Source organism: Cylas formicarius, unplaced genomic scaffold (assembly GCF_029955315.1).
Source record: "Cylas formicarius isolate icCylForm1 unplaced genomic scaffold, icCylForm1.1 PGA_scaffold_3__17_contigs__length_32017465, whole genome shotgun sequence".
NCBI classification, from domain to species: domain Eukaryota; kingdom Metazoa; phylum Arthropoda; class Insecta; order Coleoptera; family Brentidae; genus Cylas; species Cylas formicarius.
The window spans coordinates 10706667-10732352 of record NW_026844326.1 but is presented as its reverse complement, the minus strand read 5'-3'; the positions used below and the strand labels follow the sequence as shown (position 1 = coordinate 10732352).

Here is a 25686-nt window from a genome sequence, read left to right as displayed (position 1 = left end):
AAAGGTTGACAAGTTGATTGTGCCATTGTACATAATGAAAATTTTTGTCGTAGAAAACTTAGTTTTTTTACATTTTGTGGCGAAGCTTATAACAGGCATAATATGCTCATTAAAACTTATAGAATCCATGTTGAACGAAAAATCCAATTTGCAGTTCATCCGCACAGTCCAGTGTGTAGTACAAATTGAGATCGATATCATTAGCCCGACACCACAGAGTCAGACCAATCATCAGTAATGATAATTTTCATTAATAACTTTAAGTCCTTTGTAAACAGAAGAGGTTTGTAGTGCGCGAGGCACGAATTGATGTCGCTTGATGAAAAGGTTGAAAAACAGAGGACTCAAGCGAGGAGCGAGGAGTATGTGACTAGACAAAGATATGAGAAAAAGTAAAGTTAATTCAAACAATCTATATCCCTTCGACAAGTTTTTTCGCCAGGGTTATATAATTCATTCTTCAAATAGTTGCAAATAGGTGCATCAACTGTGCAGCTGGTGACCACTATTCAGGGATTTCGCCAGAAAGTCCATAGATGTAAGAAGGTTTAATTTCAATAACTATTTTATCTAAGTTTCCAATTAATGTTAAAAAATATCTTTGTGCATCAAGCAATCTAATCAGAACCAAAAGCATTGGCGGAGATCATCAGCAAATACTTTCAAGATTTGATTCCAATAACCCCTTCGAAGAGTTAGTGTTGTAAACGGAGTTTGATGGCATTTCTATAAAGTACTTTTTCAGAAATGCTAAATATGATAATGTTTAAAAACAGTTCTAAAGTTTAACGCAAAACATATTTAAACTTGCTCAACTTCAAAAATGCTGTGTGTGCATGTATACCCAACTAGATTTGCAGCTTAAGGTTTTATTAATAGGTAACGAAATTTTATAATGGGTTTATAGGAAACTTTAGGTTTTGTAACAGTTTCTATAGTTTTAAGAGGACAGTATTGCCCTTACACGTTTAGTAAGACGTCCAATAAATACCAAAATACTTTGTTAATATGACATCCATAATGTTTCCTTTACTTATCTTAAAGAACCTAACAAATATTCCAGAGCTGCTATTAAACCTGCACATTTAAGGCACGATCAGTTTAATTCTAAGCTTCATCTAGATATTGATAGAAAACTACTTTGAAGAACAAATCAATAACAACTGAGAAGTGAAATTATGATGGCATTTTTGACATTTGACATTGGTGCACTAATAGTTTCTAATTGGGTTTCCCGTTTCTCCTAGTGGTTCCGATGGTTTTACCTTTTTGATAACTCAAAAAATCGACGTAGGTAGGTAAGTTTTTTAAGGGCCAAATAAAAGTATAAGTTTTAAAAATGCGAGCCTGATGAATATGTCGTCCTTTTATATGGTGACCATTGTCATGTCTTTTCGAATTTGAAGCAATATTCCTGAAACTTCAAGATATATTTCTTCAAAAAAAAATATTCTGCATTTCATTTGCATAAAAAAATTTACGAGATATAATTTTAACTGTAAGGTTTTTACCAATATTAAGCTTTAAATTTCTCCAAAAGAGGGTGCTTTACTTTTTAGGAGGGGTAAAATTAAATTAAGTCGTTGTGTGTTGTGTGTCTTTGATTTGTTACAATATTTAATAATACATTTTCGTAATAATAACACAGTAACAATTTTGTAAATAAGTACCATTAAGATTTTTAAATCTTTGGACCAATGCGGAGGGAAGCCATCATCATTTCCTATATCTGGTAGTTGCGTGCCGCTGTTTATAATTACGCACGCCGCCGCTGCTCCAAAACTGCCAAAGCTGGAACGAAAAAATTCAATACCTGAGGGTTTGCGAACAATTCAAAAATGCTAATAGCAATTTTGTCAGATTTAAAACTGTTATTAGAAAAATTCTTAACATCTCCGAATTTTTGAGGTTTTTGAAGATGGAAGCCTTAGAAGCATTGAACGTGGTGCCAGCAAGCAAGCATCTTTGGAAGAAACGGCCACATTGACGAAAATTAAAACAATTGCGAATAATTCCATTTCAGTGAGGAAAAAAAGAAGTGATGCTGACGTTTTCTCGAGTGTAGATGAAAGTTATTAAGTATAATACGGCGTAAAATTTACCAGTTATATGAGGAACAAAGCGTGCCTATTACTTATAAAATGCAGATGATGTGAAGTCCTGAATTGTTCCTTTCTTAATTTAAATGGCGTTCACCATTGCTTGAGACCCCAAAGGGCACGTCAGATGGAAATTGGTCAAACCTATATATTTGAATGAAATCCTTTCGCAGCCAACATTGACTTAATGTTGGCAGACTAAGTATTTAAGGTATACGTCTTAGTTGAAGTGGCCAGCGCGTAATGGCTCATTCCACTCTTTCCAGAAAATCACAGTCACGCAATAGCCATGGGTTCCAGACTGGGGAAGCAAATTTCAGGATGGGGTGAATGTAAGTAGTAAAAAGTCTGCATGCGATGCTAGGACTAGTATCTTTTTTTAACAAAAATAACGCGCAGTTTGCTTTCTTCGCAGTATTTGATACATGTACAAACCACGTAAGATCATTAGTTACTATTATTATTATGACACGTAACATATCAAAGAGCAATGTTATGTAACGTATCTTTGGATGTGGATTCTCCTTATAAAACAAAAACGGTTAGTTGGGTAGTTGGGGATCTATTAACGCAATTCGTCAAAAATATGTTTATTGCAATTACGATTTTCTCATTAAAAAATATCAAATATCAACATTCCTATACAATGTACAATGCCCGTACGTCATCGACTCGAAAAAATCATCTGCACCTTAACGTAAACAGGCTACGCAGACGGCGAGAAACAAAACTCGACAAAGCCATTGTGACGGAAAACTGAAACGCTTACAGCAAGTAGGCATTTGGAAATTGTCTACTCCTCCGAATTTATTTAGTGTGCGGACGAATCGTAACACTATAGCTTGATTTTCTTTTGTCTCCGAGACTATTGTCTGTTTTCACAGTTTCAAGTTGAATTACGGGGTATTGTGTGAAATTTCACTAACAAGGTCCGTTTTCGTTAACGGTGTACTTTTCAACCCTTGCTTCATATATTCACCCTTTGGACAGTGGCCGGCTAAACCTACACCCCCTTTGCTTATACGCCCGCCGGACCCCCCAGGGTTCAAAGGGCCGAGAGAATGTTCAGAGGAGTCTTTGTAAAACAAGCTTGTTCTCGGTGATATTATACTATAAAAGATTCAGAGCGCCTTTCGTTTAATTTACATAACTATGGATGTTCGGGTTTTTGAATTAGGGGGTGTAATTAAAATCCTTTTGTTGCTGAATGTGGTAAGTTGATTTTATAGAACAGAACTTTGATAGTTATGAGGTAATCTTCTTTCTTATCGTTCTACAGGTTGGGTCATATTGGACAATTTTAAAGGGAGCATAAAAAATATAGGGGAGTGTGGAGCAAGGAGGCCCACCTCAAAAATTAACCAAAAGTTTCTTTCTCGTTATTATAATTATTAATTCTGGTTATTTGTACATTTCTAGCCCTTTGCGTAGTACCAAATTATAAAAAAGCTATTGCATATTATTATAGCCGAATCATAATTAATTTATTGAAAGTGTTATTTTTTGAATAATTCTTTGGATGTAGACTAAAACCAAAGCTTTCGAAAATCTTATAAATACCAATAAAACAAATTTTAATTCATAGAAAAATAGGTTCTAATCAGTAACGTTTTTTTTATTAAATACTTTTTAATAAATGATTATATTTACTATATATAACATTATAAATGGGGGTAAATTTGGGTAAATTTAGTTAAAGTTAGTCAAGCTTAAGTGAACCGATTGGCCCCACCCTCCCTTAATTGTTAAAACCGCAAATTAATATCGAGAGTTATAGAGTGATTTTGGAAAATATGTGTTGTTAAAAAATCGTTATTTTTTTGTTATAGAAAGTCATTAAGTTGTGTTTCTGTGAAAACATAATTTAATGACTATTATCTAAATCTATATAGTTCAACAGTGTCTATATTTTTAAATCCTTAAAATTATCTTTCCAAAAATATGGCACAGTTGAAATTTTGAAACAATTTCGAACTAGCATTCTTTGAATAAAGAGGAATAAAGAGATCCTGGTACCGGAATTGTGATTTTTAGTTTTTTCAAAAAGGAAAATGGATATTATAGTTTACTCTATGAAAGCCAGGAAGAACGAAGATACAGCTAGTAATTTGTACTACGACCAACAACTGTATAATTTACAAGAAATAGTGCTTTTTAGGAGCAATTAAATAATAATAATAATAATACAACCTCTACAGCAATCAGATTGCCAAGAATATTATTTTCTCAATTTCCATCCTTTTCTATCGCCTATCATTGCCACTGCCTTTCTTCTTCTACCCGGTGCATATCTAAGAGCTATTTTTTGTCACCTAGTGTTTTCTATCCTCATTACTTTAACATGCCATATCGTCTAGTTTCTATTCTTTCGATCTCTAATCTCTATTCATCTCCATTTCAACTGTGTTAATTCTTTTTCTGTTCTTGATTGATAACTGCCAACATTCGGATACGTAAGTCGTTATTATCTCTACAATTGCCTCCTTACATAACGAAATTTATTTGCCAGATTAAACTAATCAATGGCGTATTTACAGCCAAAATCAAAATTTGACAGCTACCTAGTATTATGGTAGTGCCTTCGAAAGTCCAATACATAGTTCAAAACTTGGAAACTTTTCGAGATTCAAGCAAAAATATTGAGCGTGCAATAAAGGTAATTTTAATTTATTTTCAATTATCAAAAAATATACAATGTGTCCCTTATAAAGAAGTTTTTTCATTGATAACTTAAGCTATCAGTTAGTAATTTACACCATTTAATTTAGTGTATAGAGTTGTTCTCATAAAAAACGAGTTTTAAAAAATGCCCGTTTTAAAAAAATACACTATAACTCTAAAACGGTGCTAGATATCCATGCGCGATTTTACCCTTATGTTTTCTGTAAAAATCGAGTTTCTTACCTTATTCAAATATATTCATATTAATCAATTTGTAAATAAAATTGAAATCTTTACATAAACTTGGAGATATTGAGTTTTTTTTTTTTTTAAATTGCAATTGCTGCAAGCTTCACAACATGTCAATAATAATAATGTAATTCATACTGTTTCGCGATTAACATAAAATATTTAGCCCAAAACAGGGATATCGATTAAAATATTAATAAGGCGCGGTGTCTCGTACGGGAAAACCTTTAAAGATCAACGGTTCCATGGTGTAATGGTTAGCACTCTGGACTCTGAATCCAGCGATCCGAGTTCAAATCTCGGTGGGACCTGGCATTTTTTTTTAAGTAAATGTAGGTCTAGCCCATTTCGTGTTGTTTTTCGAATGGGATTTGTCTCTTCAGGTAATTGTAATAATATGTAGTAAAACTGTTAACATATTTAAAACGCACATAGCCAACAACCATCTGAAAAACAAATCCAAAAATAAATTTTTGATTATTGATCTGACGCAATTCAATTACGTTAATTACTGTTATCATTATTTTTTAATTTAATTTTAAATAAAATGATGACGCCTTTAGAAAATAATGTTTATTTTTCCCATTTTGCTACATATTAATTTGTATCTCCTAACAATTTAATAGGTATTAACAGCAATAAATAAATAGTTTCTCTAGTAATTTGGATATATTTTTTTACTTTATTTCCTTATATAATTAAATTACAATTTTTTACAGGTTAACTAATAACAAATTAACATCAATTAAAACAAATAAAAGTCAAAAAATATTCTTTTTATTGTCTATTGAAAATATTGTAACTTTTTGACATTTAAAATTTACAAGTAGTGAGTTAAAATGTTGGTTCTGATATTAATTTGGTATATAGCATTTATTATTCTAGTTTCATAGTTATAAACCTGATTAGTAATTATTAAATATGTATTTTTTGTGTTCATTCATAATATTACATATAATTTTACACTGCTCAATTTGAAGTATTTCTTTGAATTTATGCATTCGTAAGTAATTCTCTATACAAGATATTTGCATTGTTAGCCTATCATAATTATATAATATCTTTAAAATTTTGTGTTGTAAGGATTGCATTTTATTGAAATTTGTTTGGATGCACATTCCCCATATGGCCGTTAAATATTTAGTTCTCATTTATGCTTTGAAGTAAATATACAATACTTTCATTTGTTGATTAATAGATGTGCGAGTAAATTACGGACACAAAATATTATTTTTTTTAAAAAATACTTTTCAAAATAAATTTGAACACTAAAATTTTAAAAGTAATCAATCGATCGATGTTTATAGCATATCCCAAATGTTGTTGCATAACTGGTTCCATGGTGTAATGGTTAGCACTCTGGACTTTGAATCCAGCGATCCGAGTTCAAATCTCGGTGGAACCTGTAACTTTTTTCTCTTGTTATTTAGTTAAAATTCGTTCCACGATCAAGGACTTGACAAATTTTACAATTTAACTTAAATTACGTAAAGGCATTTTCAACAGGAAACGTCTTGCAATAAAAATGATTTTTTGCCTACAAAATAACAGCAATGGGCCGAAAAAAATGTGTTTTCAATCTCCGAAAATCGTCGGCAGAGTTCGCTTCTACCAGAAAAAAACTTTAAAAAGAATCCGGCCAGGTTGAGACCTTCAGCAAGCGCGACGTACACATGTGTGAGTGTTTCGGCTGCTGTTGGACAGATGGCACAGAAAGCACTTTTAAAAATTTTATAATTTTTTATTTTTAAAAGCGTGGTTACAGTGGGTCGATGGCTGATGCGAAGGGAATTATTCGCTCTCGCTCTACGGAAAGCACGCGAACATGATTGACGCTCAGAATTTACGTCGTTATTATTAAAAAAAAAACAATCCCTACTGTGTCAAAAGTTAAATATTTGCATTACTTAAAAACACTTTTTTTTGTTCTCATTAAATATTCTGAAGAATATTATTTAAAACAATTGAGATACATATTTAACGGAACTTTTTTTTTTATTTCATAAATTTTCTTATAATTTTTTGATGTTCGTAAATATCATTCGTTTAATATAATTTCATGACATTTGCGGCTATGCAGGAGGTGTCAGCTTACTTATTTTAAATGCAACAATCAATATATTTTATTTTTTATTTCAATTCCTCAGTTTAATTGAATTCAATTCAATTATTTATCGTTTTTAATAAATTATAACTCTATAACAAGAAATCCGCATCAAACATGACTTTAAACTTAAAAAATAGTAAACAAATGTGGAAAAATCAATAAGTGAATGTGAACACACAGATGCAAAATATAGTCTTAACCAAAGCCTTACCGTTTACGTGGTTGATAAAAAAAAACAATCAAAAACATATTCAAAAATAGGTGATTTTTTTTTCATTGAGAACTAAAAATTAGAGTCACTTTGTACAAGGTTTGTATAAACATATACAATTTTTGAAATATTTTCATTTATATATTTTTCTTTGCAAGTGAATTTTGACGTTGCAATTAATATAATAAAATAAGTAACTTCTATTAATAATTAGTGTTAATGTTTAGATACTGATAATATGAATTATAATAATGTTAATTGTAATTAAGGAGACCCACATTGACCTATATTTTCAAATTTTTGCTTGTTAGGGATTTCCTATAACAGATCGATGACAAGTCCTCGAGAATAATTATTGCAATGATTTAATCATCCCAAAAATGTAGTATAAGAAGTATAATCTTCCTTAACTACTATATTTAAAATTCAAAGAGGTTTCAACGACCCAGAATGCTATTTACAAAACTTCTGGATTCCTCCTGCTCGGTTGTTGTTCATTCAAACTTGCTAACGTTTCGCCTATCATCCTATTGGCTTCTTCAGAGTTTAACTGAAACTGGCTCGCATTTTACTCTGTACCTGCTTATATATTGTTCGCGGGATGACTGATTCCCATATTGGTGACGAGTAAAGACATAAGTCGCCGTTAAAATTGTTAGGTTTGCTTATAGATTTTCTATAGACTCTTGGATTTTTCGTTGCCAGAAGAATTGATTACATGCAACAATTTTAGTATTATCGAATTAAATTTTATGTCCGGTTTCGTGATTGTGTTCGGCAACTGCTGATGAGTTCATTTGACTTACTCTTAAGGCTCTTTCATTGGTCTTTGAGCCTAGTTGGTATTTTTGCCGCATGTGTATGGAATGCTGTAAACTCCTGGCAACTCAAATAGAATTTTGTTGGTGACGGATCGAAGATGTTGAGAGATTGTTGGATAAGTCGTAAATCTGGTTTTGACGTTATATTTCTTTAGAACTTTGGATATGTGGTGAGAGATGTTTTGAATGTAAGGAAGGACAACAGTGGCAAGTGTGGGATTGCTTTCAGGCTCATTGCTATTGGAAGGTTGTGGTGAAGTGTATTTTCTGATGGAACGCTTAATATCTTTAATGTGGAATTTATTAGGCAGAAGAGCAGAGGTAAGGTTTTTAATTCTGGCTTCAGTGACTCGGGGTGAGATAGTTTTACGGCTCTGTAAACAAGAGAGTTTGTAAGAGATGATTTTTGGGCTATACATTGGTCTGTGTGCGTAGGTTTTCGGTAAACACAATGACCTAATGTTCTGATTTTCTATTGATAAGAATATCTAAGAATGGGAGGTTATTATTATTTTAGAGGTTATATTTAGTGTATAGAATTTAAATGTCTAAGAAAATCTATTAGGGATTTTTGACCATGAGATAATTTTGGTCTTAGATAGAAGGTGCCGAGAGCTTTCTGCTCAAAGACTATAAATATATTCGCGATGACTGAATATAATGGAGATTGTTCAAAAATTTGACCGTTATAAGACAAATAGGTTCCAGAGAAACATTTTTCAATTAACGTAAGAGGGATTCTACTTAGAAACTAACCAGAACATGTTGTGTATCTAATGTAATGCTTTTTAATTTTTCAATGTAGTGAAAGGAATTACGTACAAAACTATCAGTTTTTCCTGTAGAGGATTTTAATAAAGAAGCTAGATATTTTTCCAGGAAATATTTTGGTGAACAAGTGGTGCTGACAATAGGTCGAAGGGATAGAGACAGAAATTTTAAAGTCATGTTGATTCGATTCAACAACAACCGATGCAGGAGGAATCCAGAAGATTTATAAATATCATTACAGTAGCCTGTGGAAGTTTTGGTTAGTCTATATGGAGAGGACTCAGAACAAGTACATCTGTTAAATATCAAATATACGACGTCATCATTTTCTAAGTAACCCGAATCCTGTTTTTTTTTCCTCTAAACTGATCTCTCAGTTTTGAATTCAAAAGTATTAAAGTATCAATTCTGCCACTTCGACCGTTGATAGTAGAAAATCACCCCAAAAATGAAGCTTACGTGCTTGCTAATTTGAAATTTTAATTAATTTTAAGCTTTTTGACCACAAGAGAGTTGTAGGAAAATTTTTGTGTTCAGAAAGTTATTTCTTCAGAGAAACAAAAATTTATATTGTTTATGACATCAAAAACCAAAATGGCGTTGCGTAAAGGGATAGCTCACCGATGCAACCGTTTCACGTTTTTGACTTTCCGGTCAAGAGTCACATCTGTTTATATTTAAAAAAATATTGTTCAAAGTGTTGTTGAATTCGCAACAGAAAGATCTGTTGAGTGAGATAAAAAGCTACAGCGATTTGTTTATATCGAAAAGCAAGATGACATTCTTGTTCAAAATCTAGATAAAACAAAACGTGATATAAAATTAGCAAGTAAGAATGCTTCTATTTCGATTGAGATACTAAAAATGCTATCCATGTACCTATGGATATTTTTAAAAATAGCAATACCGACCCATTACAAAACTGGTCGTGACCACAAAACAAAAAAGCCCCTAAAATTAACGAACCGTTTATTACGAACGGCCCATTTGAAAACAATAATTGTGGGTGTTTCGCCGTTTTCCATGACAATTAACTGACATTACAGACCAAGTTGCCCACTAACCAATTTCTCACGAAAATTTATATTTAATGGGCATGTGGGGGTGGTTTTGAGTTGTTTGCGGTGTTGCCAAGTAGAAACGCTTCCTGGTTTTATGAATTTGTAAAAAACGGCGGCCACTAGGAATATATAATTGTCATCTGTAAATCAACTTTTTAAAAAATTTGAGCAAAAATAAAAAAAGAAAGTTTAAAATAAAGAATGAAAACAACAAAAATATTTTTTCAAAATATATACAAAAAATGATGGAAGCACAGTTTATATATTTGAAAATGGGTTGTCCTATCTCATGCGGTGATATGGTTCTAATACCATTTCTTCGTTTAATTATAATAAACTTATCAATGTTGGAATCGGTGAGCGTATTCACAGAAGAGCAAAGGTGAAGTAGCAATTCATGGAAACGATTATTTAGTTAGATCAGCTGAGCTTAAATTTGTAGCTGTTATGTGAGGGGTTGCAGTTAAATCCTTGACATCTATATAGTGTTATTCTTTTTGGTTAGTTTTGATCCTCTGTAGTTTAGTTATTTTGCCCATAGGTATATTAGGACCCTAATCATGAAGTTTTGCAAAATAGTTCTGGACACCAAAATTCATATTAGTCTTTCATTCATTTAAAACTGCTATAATAGGAAACTCCAATAATTTTTGATAAATATTTCAAAAACAAGCACACAACACAAATGACAGTTTTTGAATTAGTGATCTAACGCATTTAGGATTAACTTGAATTTAGCAGAGAATTATGAACCGCACACGAAAGGTAATGAAGATCCAAAAAATCATCAACTTATAATACTCGTGAATGTAATTTAATTCCTTACAAAAGTATTACAAGAAAATTCGATCCAAACCAATGGAGAAAGCAAACCCGTTACCGAAAGGGATTCTGTACAAGTGACCATATATCTCTGATCCTGATCGAACCGATATATATATATATATATATATATATATATATATATATATATATATATATATATATATATATATATATATATATATATATATACAACTAAAATTGTAACCATCGCTGTTAAACTTAACAAAGAAATAACCAAACAACAAGACACGAATTGACATGGACAACATTTCGAAACATGAGCTTCTTCCTAAATAATAAAAGATATTCACAATACCTAAAAACCATAGTGTACAAACCGTGCGTATTGCTGTCTTCATCATCGGATCCTAAAAATGAACACTTAAATGTCAAGAAAGTAGCGAATGCACAACACCAATGAAAAGAAAACTATTAGGTGTAAAACTGATAGATAGCAAAAACAAGAATGTATACTAAATAAAACGAAAGTGAGAGATGTTAGAGAGGAGGTAGCGAAGATGAAATGGAAATTCGCTGGTCATAACATCGGACAAAAAGACAAAAGGATTACATGGCAAAATAAAACAAATAAAGGAAGACCTCAAATGAGATTACGCAAAAACAGACTGCATCAAAATCCCTTAACGTTTAGATGTAATAGATGTATAATTTCGATACATTATCTTAACTCAGGGGTTGCTGATATATATTTTTTCCAATGTTAAATGTCAAATATATCTCAGAAATCGGTGGTGGTTTCACCGCAACATTTAGACCGGTGTTTGACGACCTGAAAATCCGGCAACATTAAAACGTCAAGCAATGGCATATGGCTTAAAGGGTTGCTATAGAGACCGAGCACGTCCTTGTGTAAAGATCCAAGTCCGTCTTTTATTACCTTTTAATTGGAAGGTGTAATTATACGACGCACACTCGCTAGCAGGGTTTTAAACTTTTATGTGGCAGATGGCGCAGGCATAAGTAAAAAGTTATTCATCAACGTCCGAGTCACTTTATAATTCTCGCTTTTAAATTATTTACTTTAGGTTAATGAGGGTGGCCCTTTTAATATTTCCAAGTTGAGGGATCTCGATTTGTTAAAACATGTTAATTATATCCTACTAAAAAAATACTAGGCCGCTATCTCTAACAGTAAACGACTGACAAGCGATTCTAACCATTATTGTAAGAATGCATTGTTATTATCGATTTATCAAGTTAAATTAAAAAATAAGGTTGTTCAAATTCACTCGAATATTTTCGATACTTTGGTCACGGGTGTGGGAACGATCTTGTGCATATTCGTGCTGTTTACCAAAAATATATCCAAAAACTGCTCATAGAAAAAGTATACCATCCAAAGACTTCTTTAGTTACTCGTGGTCATAGGAAAAGTATGGCATACAACGCGTTTATAAACCTCTTAGACATGGCGTTTATCAAAGTTGTTGGGTAATTATACTATTAACTGATTTTCTAGAAAAAGAATGTGTTGTGCTACCTTGGGCAACAATGACTTAGTTCTCTAGATACGGGCTACAGATATTTTAGTTTTTTTTATTAAAATAATGATGGAGAAAACATAAGGTAATAAATAAAACCAAAAAGGCATTTGACGGATCAAATTGATAGTTTAACCAAAACAACTAATAGCAGTAACACGAAAATAATGTGATTTCGAAAAAAACTGACTTCTTCCCGATTATATAAAGCCAAATGAGACAAATGCTAAGTATATAGGAAATACAAACAAAACAATAGACTGGGACCCTCATATACAATAATCGGTAGGTATATCGGAACAAAAGCCTTAAGGAATTTCGATTGTACTAATTTTCATGCTTTTTCATGAACAAGGACTTTTTCGAAGGAAGCTTTTCAGTAAATACAAGTAATTATTGTGTATGCATTCTATACCTATTTAAACAAAAATGAGTTTACCCGTAATATGTACTAACCAAAACTAACCAAAAGCAGAAATATATATATATATATATATATATATATATATATATATATATATATATATATATATATATATATATATATATATATATATATAATTATAACATTAGAACCCAGAATACGATGCTACTTAATCACAGACATCTACCAAATTCAGTGAAATCAAAACAACACAATCAAAACTTAAAGAAAGCTATCAAGGAAATGTTAGTAAGACATAAACTAATTGACTAATATTTTGGTTAATTATATGGATTAATGGTTGTTGTTAAGGTTATTCAATATGTAGTTTCATTTTTGTAAAAGTCAATTAAAAGAAAGAAGTTTTATTCTTCATTTTCTTCTTCTTATTATTATTATTTTATGAACTTTTTTCTATTTTGTATATATTCAATGGCGTTTTCTCAATCCCACAAGTAATAGTAAGCAATTTGTCACTTTTTTCAGTGACACGTGTTTTTTTTAATAAATATTTCAAAAAAAATCCTTTTCCTAAACATCTCGAATTTGAATGCCGATTCAAAACGAAATATCGACAAAACGAAGATAGAAGGAATGCCAAATACACTATAAATAATCCGGCGGAATTTCACCGAATTTAGTCAAAGTTTTAAACCTGTGGAAAATCCATCCCATTGTAAGTGATTTAACTACGCCGGGGAACGTAGGCAAAGACGAATAACGCAATTTGTAGTTCGTGAAACTAATTGCAGCTTGGACAGTGTTTTAATGAAAGCGGCTAAAGCGGTAGCCCTGACACCTAGGGGAATATGAATTGCGATTGGTAAAGCTGACATATCGCCACATCCGCCTCCTTCCAAGGACTACGAGACTGAATCAGCCGGCGACAGTTCGTTAGAACCCAATGCGGACCTAAAATTCGTATCAAAATTAAGGTTTTTAAAATTACCGCTAGAGGCACCAAGTTTCAGCTTAAATTTAAAGTATTGTTGAGGGAACAATAAAAGATGTGCTCAGTGAAAGGAAATTTCTATTGTTTAACCTAGCTTTCTAGTTTATTATTGTCCATATGAATGGCAGGTACATGTGTTGGACAATTTAAGAAACAAGGTAAATGATAAAAATAAATCATGAGTGCATAAAATATAAAATTTATATACATATAAAATAAAACATAATTTAACATAATTTAAAACCTATATTAAATTCAGAAAATCGTAAAATGAACCTGTTATCATATTCATAATAATTAGTGGTCTCTCGCAACTCTGCGTATTCAATTTTAATTGATTTATATCTCTAGGCAGGTATTTAAATTCAATTTAGGCTCATACACACCGCCTGGACATGATCAACCCACCCTAAGGTTCTAGTTAGAATGGCTACCAAAAACTTTCATTTCGGCTAACAAAATCTGTCGCTGATCTATTATTATTGTACAATTCTTCATTTCTGTCTAGACGAAAAATAGACACAAATACTTTTAGACAAAAACAAAACGTTTTCACAAAATGGATTCCATCAAACTAACCAAAACTAATTGGCTGGACAATCAACTAACATAGACCAAATAAAATGGCACAGATTCAAAAAAGTTTTTTGTTGGCGTTATTGTTCAAATTAAAACACTAATTGATGGACGTATTAACAAGAACCACAGAAAATAAAAAAAATATGGCTTCTACACCAAACACTAAATACAACCACAGAGGAATAAGGAATATTCGCTCTTAACGGATATTTATTCTTTATTGTTTATTATTCAATTTTGAATTAACAGATATTTATTGTTTATTCAAAAATTGAAAAGTCAATTATGTAAAATTTCTTTAAAATATGTTTCCAACCAATTTTGTAGGGGCCTCGATTGCAGCTAACAGTTCATTTTCTTCAGTCTACTCTTTGGATGGGTTATTTCTTTTAGTAACTGGTTTTTGTCTTATTATAGTCTTATTTAGTTGTAAACTTTAAAGCTAGGTGGTTAAATCTGCTCGACTTTTTATTTGTAATTTCACAAAAGGTAACATATATTTTAACGGACCGACATCCCGTCCTTATATCAGATACACTATATACAACGTAAAATTAATCCGTAATTTATTTGAAATGATGTGTTGATTTACACTTATCAATGCAGTTTACATCTCTGGAAAAAAGGGCGCTTCTAGTGGAAAATTTAACAAACTGAATTAAAACGGTTTCCCTCTTTCGTTTTAGCTCTCTGTAGTTTAAATAGCTTAGTGAAACTTATTGGTAGCGACTTCACCAACATCAAAAACTAAAAAAAAATCGCACCTTATACGCCTTCTTATTTAACGAATTCCAAGAATAGTCGATTTTCTATATAGAGTATTTGTCGAAACTATGGGAGTAATATTGGTGCTGACATACGTTTTTCTTTTCCTTAACGGAGCATCATACATCTCTCGGATGTTGCAGGCTTGCACCCTATCATCATTCATTACGCTTCGATTGCGATCTGTTTCCTTATTCCGTTACCCTTTAGTTTTGCATCCATTTACATTCATTTTGGAGATCGACGGCGGGATGTTGGTAGCACCGCCGCTGACCCTTTTTAATTATACTAATTGAAAATTGTTACGTTCCCCAGTTTAACTGCCAAAGGTTCTAAAATAGAGTACAGTGCGCGGATAGACTAGAATAATACCAATGCGATGAATTGCAAAGTATTTTTCTTAGATCTTTTTTAAAATTCAAAATGGTTATAAATGAGTACTTGATTTTTAGTTGCAGTATCATTTCAATAGGCTCTGAGCTAGAGTGCAAAATTAAAGTTCGAATTTTAAAACTAACCAAAACTATTGATAGAGATTATTATTTACATTGTTCAAGTTAAGTAAATTGTCATTTCGCAAGCTAAGGAGGTCTTCTTTTCTATTCGGTTGTTCATTTTACATGCGTTCTTTTCATCTAAGGTTTATAGAAATTTTAAAAACTTCATTTTAGTGAGATATAGATGCAATAAATAAATATAACATACATAATATAAAAAAAATAGACAACCATGAACAATATAAACCAACACACATTTACAAATTTATTATTAAATACTTAAATATGGAATACAAGTTCCAGACATACTTTAATCACAGTTTGAAACTTTATTCAATTGAGATCTTTAACGTGATTGGGGAGAATATTAAACAAAAGTTTTTTCTAGACTGATTCATTCTATATCTAGTAGCTTTTGTACCATAGTTTCTAATAATTGCTAAAATAGCAAAATTTGTGATTTTTAATTTAAATGGTTTACAGTGATCACGATACCCATTCCCTTCTACGATACTTTATAAAATTTCAAAACATTCCTATGTAAAAGTCTTATAAAATATATTATTTGCCTCATTTTTTTTATTCTCATGATTTCTATATCCATATCAGCTTCTTCAATTCCTCATCTTATTAAAGTTGCTACCGATTAAAGAGCTTATGTTGCTGGAAGTTAGTGAAATAGGTCAAATATACCTGGATGATCTTGAGTGTTACATATAATATTTTCGCAACCATATGCAATAGAAAAATAGACATTTTTCAATTAAAGATGTGAGTAAAACTTAGTAGTCTTAGGCATACGTGTAATATTGTACTTATCAAGACTGTCCAGTCCCTTAGTGCTTAAAAAATAGAATTGTAGTTACTTTACGGCAGTTGTTGGCAAAGTTCGTTCTAGAAAACGGCTAGTTTTCCTGAACTTGTTATTGAGAATCGGACTAGTAATGCCGGGCTCTTTAAGAATAAGAAAATTATTATTCTCAACATTAGGAGTTCCAATAAGATCCCATTTATTCTATTTTCATATTATTCTTATTTCTTATTTAAGTTTTTACGCTACGCTTCTTCTTGTCTTGGCAATCTATTATCATCCATCTTGTTTAGGTGTTCCCTCCAACATCTTCTATATTCTTTTATTTTGTCGTTGATGTTGTAAACATTCTAAATCCTGTCTCTTCTCGTGTATCTTCTCAGAAATTTCATTTCTTGTGCCTGAATACGACTTTCTTGTCGTCGGGATTTCGCTGCTACATATGAGAGGGTTGGTACCGCAATTGTTTTTTAAAATTTGAATTGGGTCATTAATAACTATTTTTGACCTTATTCTATATGTTCCTATGAAGGCCATTGTCTATGTTTTCCCATTGGACATTGAAGCACATGTACGCCTCTCTGTATGTTATCTTCGCTTTAAGCTAATAGCACAAGGTCGTCCACAATATAAAACGGAATTAACGCTGGTGGTGTGTCTATCCAGATATATTATTATTAGGTATAGTTTATTTTCATAAGGCTATCAATAAAAAAAATATTTACTGTAAACCTTATTTTTTCTATAAATCATTGTCCACCCCAAAATTTCGAACTTAAAATGTAAATGTTAAATTTTTCGCACGCCAGGCTGGATACCGATCATTTTTAAGCAACGTTGTCGCTTCATATAAGCGCACATGATTAAACAAAATTTCACCTCCCTTTGCATGTTTTCCACGCAAAAAAGTCAACACAAATGAATCAAAGCGCCACACACGCCACTGACCGGGAACGGGGGCGACAAAGGGCGTCGGCGAAGGGGAAAGGGGCATTGTATTGGCGTCGGTGCTCTCTTTGTAGGGGGTGTATCACCCCTGCGGTGGGTAACTGGCCAGGCTGCCCTCATTAGCGTGTAAAACTCGGGTTAGGTACAGTTTTATCATGCGTTCCACACTAAATCCCTCGCAATGGCCGGAACACAAAGATTTATACTCATTGCATATTTAAACTTTTCTGCAGTGTTAATTAAAAGTGATGGCGATGGAGTTTCGGTACCGGTTGCGGCCGATTGGAGCTCTTTTGTTTCGGACCATAAATTTTGTCCGATTTGAAACTTTTTGAAACGTTAATTTTTTTTGCCTGGTCCTTTTTTTGAATTAATCGGTGTTTTTTGTGAGTAAGGAAAACACCGTTTGAACACAGCTCATTTAAGGAAAGCCTCTTTTCGAATTAATTATTATGAATTAATTAGTTTTATATTTTAAACTCTAGAAAATCATGCTGTTTTTATCATGTTCCATATCGATGAAGCACAAAATAACACCAAGTAAGTTGTTATATCAATGTTATAATACATTGCTTGCACTGAATCACTCATGTCCGAGAGAGTAAATATGTCTTTCTACTGATGAGTAACTATAGCAACGCCAACACCTTAGCTCTTCCCAGCAGATCTTTTGCGACGAATCTTTCTATAATGAACCTGCTGAGTACTACAAGTCTGATGCTGCCCCATCTTCATTAGTCCATATTGGTTCATGAGCAACCATTTTATTGTCACTGCCGCTTAAGACGGTTGCTTGAGGTTTCTGAAATCTTTTAGCCTTTTCCTTTGTCTTTTTATTTATATTAGATATGTCATTTTTTTCTTGAAGTTTCCCGATTTAGTTTCGATTTTCATTCGCTATATTTCCTTCTAACGTTTTTATTCAGCTATTTGCTATAGTTGCCAACCATTCGCTTTTCTTACCTTTTTTGTGAAGTCTATTTAACAGGGTTTGTTCATGTGTTTCCTGTAAACCCAGTGCCAGTAGGGACTACAAAAGTGTAGCTCGCTCCCGGTCAGCATTCGCGTCTGTTTATTGGTCCAGTCCACATTATTCATTCTTGACCTGGATATAGTCCAGCACGTTATAAATGTTGATTACTTGCCTGCCCTAGCATAAACGGAAGACAAGACTTTAGCAGTATATCCCTGTTTTTTTTTTTAATTTAATAGTGCCGACACATTAGGATTTTAAAATCGTTTGCTCTTTGCCATTAGTGGTGACAGTCATTATTTGTTATGTTTAGAGTTGAAGGAACTTTAACAACGAACAATTGCACAATTGCAAATAAAAAAATCAGGTAATATTTAATATTTTTCAATGCAATTTTTTATGTAGGTCTTCGAAAAACTTTAGAGGGCATGAAAGCTGCCATTGGGAGGCTAGTTAACTGGCAATCTTGCTTTGATTTCTTGCTAATAATTCACTAGAACGGAAGAGATAATGCGACAAATTGAAGTGTTAAGGACTATTAAGGAATGGAGACGCACAATGGGAGTGATAAAGAACAATATACTCATTTATCACTAATTGAACTGAGGTGGCTTTTACTTGATGAAAATCCATTTATCAAAATACATAAGAACTAAAAATTCAGATTCAGACAACACCGTCTCCTTATCAAATGTCATTTGATAAAGACACGGAAACAATTGTCATGTAAAAATATATAATTTCGTGAAAATCTCAACTTTTAGTTCTTATTTATTTTCATTTATCATTGAAACTACATCTATTATAACTTTTCTACCTTCTATGCTTACTTGTCGCATATGGTAATGTTGGTATTCACCTAGATCTCCATAGGGAAAGTAATATGAAACAATTTTCTTAGTTGCTGTTAAGTTAAGTTTTCGGAAATTAATTGCAGAGTCAAGAAATATGTATTTAAGCAATTATCTTTAGCGATTTCAGTTTCTTAAAATAGTGGGGTGGATTTATATCAGAAACAAGGAATTCACCAGGAAGTATCAACCAAAAATAGTGTTTTACTCATAACTTAACTGTTATTTGAAGAGGCTACTGCAAGCGCAGCAGGAATATATACTTATGAAATATTCTATTAACATTCTACAAACTACAATTCATTTAGAACGTTGCTGGAATATTCTAAACTATCTCTTGTGTATAATACGTAAATATTAAAATATAAAATAAACGCAGGTTTCACGACCAATCCGCTTAACATTGCGTGATGTTCTCAACTACCAATAAGATTCGGTTACCTCGCTTCTTGTGGTGTGCTGGTAATTATTGGTATAGAATTGATATTTTCCATCTGTGTCATATATATTTTACATACTCATATAACAAATTATATATATAATTATATATCAGATGTAATCAGAGAATATTCTTTAGTCGATTTTTCATATCCCATTATCTGATTCTGGGAAAATTGTTTAGACATATTAGGGTACAGTCATATAAAGAAAAAAATATTCAAATCAAGTGATGGGTAGTAATGTGACAGTGATGAGTCTCAAATAGCCTCTCCTATTCAAATTTCAACCTCACCTTCACGCTGGCCCACAGAAGAGACTCTGACGACCGAATACAGGCGGTATAACCTTAGACCGAGGATGAGGGAAATATCAACATCCTGACGTCGAAATTAACAGCAACCTACGACAACTACAAACAAGCAAACCATTTTCCCCAGGACATCATTCTGTCTACACTCTTTTTAATCATTGCAAGGAACTCAATGACCCTCCGTCATTAGAGGGTGCTAAGAATCCAATGGTGAAAACCTCAAAGCGAATTAGGACTTGAAACTCTCGAAGTCTCTTTGCAGCAAGGAAACTAGATAATACAATTCAGGAGATGAAAAGAATGAATATTGATATTTTTGGCATGGCTGAAAGAAGATGGCCTAATAGTGGAACATGTGAAAAAAGCGACACAATATTCTACTACTCTGGAAACCACAACCCAGAGAGATGGCTAAATACGTATTTTGTAGCTTACTCGGACCGAATTATACCCATCTATTGAATTTTGTTTGTTATTGAATTATTCTAGACCAATGAACATCAAATATACGCACCTACAGCGGGCAAAGAAGAGACGGAAAAACTTGAATTTTAAGAACAAATTCGGGAGATTCTGCACTCTGAAACCCGAAGATATCAATATGATATTGGGTGATTTCTACTCAAAGCTCGGAAGTGGAAGTATTGTAAGCAGGGGGTGGGGACAATAGGAACGAACGTGGTGAAATGCTAATCTAGTTCTGCCTTTGAGGAAGATCTGGTTATTAAGAATACATTTTATAAACCACACGCCGGAGAATTCTACACTTTGAGGTCTCCACAGAACGAACAAGGAAACATTGTACGGGATCAAATTGACTATATTTTGCGACCTTCCCGGGAGCAGACATCGATTCATAATCATCTCATTGCAAAATTCTGTTTTAGAGGTAAGACGCTATCAAAAAAGCGAGGACCTCAAAAATATGATATTCAGGCACTAAGTACAGGAAAACCTGAAAATTGAAATAGACAGACAAGATAAAAGAAATAACTGGAACAAATAAAAGAAATGCATTAACGTCAATAAAAAACAGCAAACGGAAACTGTTTCTAGATATAAACGAACTGAAGGACACCTGGAAAAATTACGCGGAGGCACTGATTTTGGATCAACATTCCTATCAACTCGCAAACGATTGTAGAAATATAGAAGGTCCAAAAATCCTTGAATCTGAAGACAGATACTCAATAGAGTGTTTGAAGAGGGGGGATATTATGAAGCTCACACATCTCTTTAAAGTGATATATGATTTTGGACAAATCCCACAGGACTGGCTAAAGTCCACGTTTATCTCCATTCGAAAACAAATTCTAAAACTGCGGAGACTCATAAGTCATTCATTTTAGAATATACAGAAAGTGTGAAGAGATGAGTGGCACGAGGGAAACTTTCATCTCCGTGAAATTACTTGTGCAAAAATGTTGTGATTAAAGGCAAGATTTTTTATCTGCTTTATTGACTATTAGAGGGCCTTTGATAAAGTGAAATACAAACTAATGATGGAGATACTACAGATATAATCTCAGCAGTCTGCTGAGATTATATCTTCCTGACGGTTTCAAGGTTGTTGAGTAAAACATCATTGGGAAGCTCTTCTAAGTTACTCTTTAATGGTCTAATACCATATCTGGGACTTCTCATTTTTTTGGAGATTGCAAAATAGTAATTACATTATTTTTTGGGGTGATGCGGGCGGAAAAGTGGGTTATTTTCTGTATAGCAACATTGGATATGGTTTTTGGGAGTTCCCTTACAATATTGCCGTGCTTACTTACTCAGCATGTCCACAAGAATAAGTTCTTTTAATTAAGATAAATAACGAACTGGTCCACTGTAATATTTGCAAATCCAAATCCAAATCTAACTTCAGCCACATCTTTTAAGGGGGCTTCAATGCTCTTTACCCAGGTTGATATTGCAGCGGAAAACGGGTCGACGGGGACTGGGGCGAACACAACATGGCTTCGCAACATACGAAACTGGAGTGGTATAAGTGACGCTGCAACCATATTTCAAAGAGCTGAGGAGAGCACCCTAGTCATCTTATAGCTATAGAAAAAGAAAAATGATCGCCAACGGGCGGCATAGCACATGACGGCCGAAGAAGACTGTTGCAGGAATTTTCTCCGTATAATGGATACTTTGATTCACGTTAAGATGACGCGGTTTTGGCCTTTTGCTATAGATTTAATAAAAGACGCAGTTTTCAGGAAAGGCGAAGGAAATAAATTGCCAAGGAGCATGTGGAAATACTGTCATCACATATTATCAATTTTACTGGCTTGGCTTGCATGAAGCAGTACTATAATTTCTTAGTTGTTATTTTCGCTATAAAACCCTCATTACACCTTAAGTTTTACCCTTGACACGTTAGATAAAGCTGATGACAACAGAGGGCAGTAAAGAAGATCGAAGAACGATGAAGGCGGGTAAAACTACAACGGAGATATTAAATCAAATTATCAATACATGCCACAAGAATGACATGCGAAACACATTTTTATTATTAAAGAGGATTTAATACACAGAATAAGCTGTACAATTTTCCATTTATATTTAATGGGTGTAAAGTATTTGACACACCTCTACGATCGCCAACACCGGAACTCAACTATCGCATTAGTTAATTCGCGTATATGACAACGATGTCAACGGCAGTTTCACTAAAACTAAAATAATACCCATGAATATTAAACAACGCGCGCTGTCAGAACGAACGTCCGAATTAAACTAAAATAACAGAAAATCACACTAAAAGTTGTCTGAAATATCCAGTGCTGGCGAGCGCATTCATTATTAAGCGAACATGCAATTCCACTAAAAACATCGATAACGACCACGAACCAAAAAAGTAAAACCAAAAACAAAAAACGTGTTTGGTCCACACGTTCGAAAATAGGGAAACGGGTGCTGGGAAAAAATCTACAATTGACGATGCTCGGACGTTTATGGAAACTTTTTTGCGTCATGTCTATCAGATCTCCCCAATGAAAAATTAAAAGACTGCCGGTACATAAAACCTTTTCATTTACATTTCCTTCTATTCTATATAAATATACCGGAAAATACTAACCAAAACTTAGCTATGGAATACAAGCTGTACACCTGTCGTATTGATTTTTTAGGTCTGTGTATAACAAAAGTGCTCAAAAAGTTGCCAGTTTATTGACGTTTCCGTCATTCATGACCTTCCTCAGAATAATTAGTGTCTACAAATACATTTAAAATAAAAAAAAAAACAATTTTAGAACCACACACAATCTCAAACTTACAAAACAAGTTCATCATATCACTAAAACAAGAACTATGTACTCTAAAAGTTAATATTTTCTCATAATCCTATCTAAAATAGTATATTATACAACTAGTACGATAAACGCCACTTACAGTTTTATCAACGTTGCATTCTATTCTTTTCCTATGACGTAACAGTAACAGTCAGAACTGACAAATGTCAAAATACCATAGCTAAAACCCGTAACTGAAGTTAAAGAGACAATTTCCGAACCATTGATGCGTGAATAATTGAGTCTTTTAGGGGAGGGAGTAGAAAAAATTATTGAGAGATCCCAAGCAACAAAGTGATGATACATGGAAACGTGAGACAAATGTAAAAAATAAAACCTTAAAATTGTATTAAAAATGGAGCCAACATTACTTCAAAAATGCTTCTCTTTTGGTTGAAAAACAGCTGGTTCAACAAATTTTTTTATAGTAAATCTTATATTTTAAAACATTATAAATTTCTTTGTACTTTCCAATCCATGAATACTTTCAACGGCAATATAAAATTACCTAATTATAAAATGTATTTACTGAAAATCTGATATTATATTATAAAAGTAATGAATTGCAATTAATTTTTAATAATTTTTAGTAATACCGTTCTATAAATAAAATTTGTGTTTGATAAAATTACCCACAATTTAATATTTGTTTTTTGCAGGAACCTAAACTTTGGGATGAAATTCATTAATAATTCATTAACAAGTTTAAAGTAATTATTTAAAATTTGACTGACAAACTCCTAAAGAGAGCAGATAGAGATCTAACTGGCAAACAGACAATGGGAGCTGAATTTCACTGAATAAGAGATAATGACACTGTAGCAGCAAATGAAAATTAAGCAATAAAGCATAAATATGAAGCAGACGCTTCTATTGAAAAAGAATAATAAATAAGTGTATTATGTGAATTTTTGTAATGCGAAGAGTTCGAAACAGTATTCTGCTTTTTTTATTATTTAATTAAATTGCAGTAGACGTTTATATTTCCCTAAGTGTAACACCGTTATTAAACAATCTAAATTCGATTTATAAAATAAAATTTACAGAACCAAAACAAGTTTATAAAGCGAATATGTTCTAGATTCTCTCAGAGCGCTGGGTATTTCCTAATAAAAGCTATATTTTAACCGCTTTCAAAAAGGGAGGTATTTTTTTACACGTCGTCGATTTGCAAGGGATTTACAGTCATTTTGTGTTGTGATTTGTTTTTTCGGTTCGTCATTTGTCGCCGACCGGGGCTCAGCTGTACGGGATAAACGCTTGCTTGGCAGGAATTTAAAGAGGAAATTGCAAACGGATATTGAGTGCTTTCGTTTACGAAAATGTGTCCACACTGCGTGGTGCTGGAGATAGGACTATTCGGGACAGGTTTTACGGACACCATTAGCTTTCCTTTGTAGGCGGTTTTGTTTTTTAATTCCTTTTTTGGGGAACTAGTGAAACACCATTTATTTTAATCAATGGCTAAATTCCTGCCACATCAAAACAGAGTTGACACTAAATTTAGTGTGGTCACTTAAGTTTGTGCAACTTGTTAAAATTTGGTGTCTTTTCGACAATCAAATGGAATACTAAGTTCGTTATACAATTTGAAAATTGTATAGGAGAACGTTTATTTTAAAAAAATAGTTACATAGAATAAATATCTGGCACAATTTGTTCAAATTCATTGACAAATAAACTTTTTAGATATTTTATACTTTAGGCAATCGCAAACTTCATGTGTGTTGCAAACGATATTAGACACAAATATAAAATATCGAAACAAGGTTTCCTAGCACGGCAAAGTATCAATAATGATAATGTACAAAATACAATATTTGTAGTTTAAACAGTTATTCAAAAACGGCACACATCAATTTACCATATGTTGCACACTTAAATGAAAACCCTGTATAGCTTGTCCCATAAGATCCGAAAAAAATTTCAAACACGTTAATTTAAAACTTCGGTAAGTATTCGGTCGCTCCTTATGTTTGATAAATATATTCCATAATACATGGAAATAGCTCTCCTGTACCTTCTCTCTATACATACCTTCATATACCTCCTCTATACCTCCACATTTCTCTGTTGTGCATACATATGTTTTCATATGCCTTTCCTTATACTTGCATTATACATCCTCCATACCTACGCATACCTCTATACCTCTTTTATAACTACTTATATATTTCTTACACTTCCATATACCTCGTTTTTCATCTCTCATACTTCTGCTATATCTCTATATGTGCTATACCTCAATATACTTTCCTAAACCTACGACCAACGAACGAAGCTATATGTTAGGTAAAGTGGACTGAAGATAGTGGACTACATCTAGCTAAAACCGAAAAATTAACTTTCAATTTCTCTGTTTCGTTGTCGCTGATACCCTGTATAGATCTCGATTAACTCTTGTGCACATTTTTAAGTCTTTTGCAGGACGTCGCGTGCAAATGAGGTGCCACAACAAACTCAAACGAAAATGGAGAAAAAATCGCAACTCCAGCACCACGCAAACAAAGAACGGGGCCCTTGACAGACACCCATCAC

At 32.8% G+C, this 25686-nt stretch overlaps 1 long non-coding RNA gene and 2 other non-coding genes across 3 annotated transcripts; 2 read left to right on the top strand and 1 right to left on the bottom strand.

The window, feature by feature from the left end:
• The first annotated feature begins 5248 nt into the window (after nucleotides 1–5248).
• Trnaq-cug (transfer RNA glutamine (anticodon CUG)) lies at nucleotides 5249–5320 on the top strand. The gene has a single exon. It is a non-coding gene; the product is annotated as a tRNA-Gln (tRNA).
• A 526-nt stretch (nucleotides 5321–5846) lies between these two features.
• On the bottom strand, nucleotides 5847–25686 carry LOC132699621 (uncharacterized). Its single transcript, XR_009618526.1, has 3 exons — nucleotides 25526–25686; nucleotides 25186–25474; nucleotides 5847–6412 (listed from the first exon to the last, which is right to left on the bottom strand). It is a non-coding gene; the product is annotated as an uncharacterized LOC132699621 (long non-coding RNA).
• Trnaq-uug (transfer RNA glutamine (anticodon UUG)) lies at nucleotides 6343–6414 on the top strand. The gene has a single exon. It is a non-coding gene; the product is annotated as a tRNA-Gln (tRNA).